Genomic DNA, 1,465 nt, shown 5'->3' with positions numbered 1-1,465 from the left:
TTTTTGAGAGCTTTTCTCTTTTTCATTGACCCTCCACTTTACCTAGCATGATATCCTTCTCCCGAGAATGGTCCCTTCTGACAAAATAACCAAAGTAGGTGAGACAAAGTTTGGCCATTCTTGCTTCTAAGGAGCATTCTGGCTACTTCTTCCAGGACAGATTTGTTAGTTCTTTTAGCAGTCCATGGTACTTTCAGTAGTCTTTGCCAATACTACAACACAAAAACGTCAACTCTTCTTCAGTCTTCCTTATTCATTGTTCAGCTCTCAAAGCATGCAAGGCAATTGAAAATACTATGGCTTAGGTTAGGTGTACCTTTGTCTTCAAGGAGACATCCTTGTTCTTCAGCACTTGAAAGAGGTCTTTTGCAGCAGATTTGCCCAATGCAATACGTCTTCTGATATCTTGACTGCTGCTTCCATTGGTGTTGATTGTGGAACCAAGTAATATGAAGTCTTTGACAATGTCAATATCTTCTCCATTTATTATGATGCTTATTGGTCCAGTTGTGAGGATTTTTGTTTATATTTAGCTATAATCCAAACTGCAGATTGTATTCTTCAGTTTTCATCAGTAAGTATTTTCAAGTTATCCTCACTTTGAGCAAGCAAAATTGTGTCATCTGCATATCGCAGGTTGTTAAAGAATCTTCCTCCAATTCTGATGCCACACTCTTTTTCATGTTGTGCAGCCTCTCAGATTATTTGCTCAGCACACAGATTGAATAAGTATGCTGAAAGGATACAACCTGGATGCAATCTCTTCCTGATTTTAAACCATGCAGTATCCCCTTTTTCTGTTTGAATGACAGCTTCCTGGTCTATGTGCAGGTTCCTCATGAGTACAATTAAGTGTTCTGGAATTCCCATTTTTCTCAGTGTTACCCATAATTTGTTGTGATCCACACAATCAAATACTTTTGCATAGTCAATAAAACACAAATAAACATCTTTCTGGTATTCTTTGCTTTCAGCCAAAATCCATCTGACATCAGCAATGATATCCAGTTTGCCTTTCTGGAAGTTCTCTATCAATGTACTGCTGCAATCATTTTTGAGTTATCTTCAGCAATATTTTATTTTTGTGTGACATTAATGATATTGTTTGATAATTTCCACATTCTGTGGGATCACCTTTCTTTGGAATGGGTAAAAATCTTCAATTTCCTCATCTTTGGCTTTGGTGGTTGGTGCATAAAATTGAATAATAGTAGTATTAGCTGGTTTTCCTTGTAGGTATATGGATATTATCCTATCACTGACAGCATTGTACTTCAGGATAGAACTTGATACATTCTTTTTGATGATGAATGCCAGGCCATACCTCTTCAATTTGCCATTTACTGCATAGTAGATTACATGATCATCTGATTCAAAATGCCCAAAACCAGTCAATTTCAGCTCACTAATGCCTAGGATATAAATATTTATGTGTTCCATTTCATTTTTGAAAACTTCCAATTTT

This window comes from Orycteropus afer, unplaced genomic scaffold (assembly GCF_000298275.1).
Source record: "Orycteropus afer afer isolate SDZICR_OR568_19922 unplaced genomic scaffold, OryAfe1.0 scaffold00280, whole genome shotgun sequence".
Taxonomy (NCBI): Eukaryota; Metazoa; Chordata; class Mammalia; order Tubulidentata; family Orycteropodidae; genus Orycteropus; species Orycteropus afer.
Note: the sequence above shows the minus strand (reverse complement) of the source record.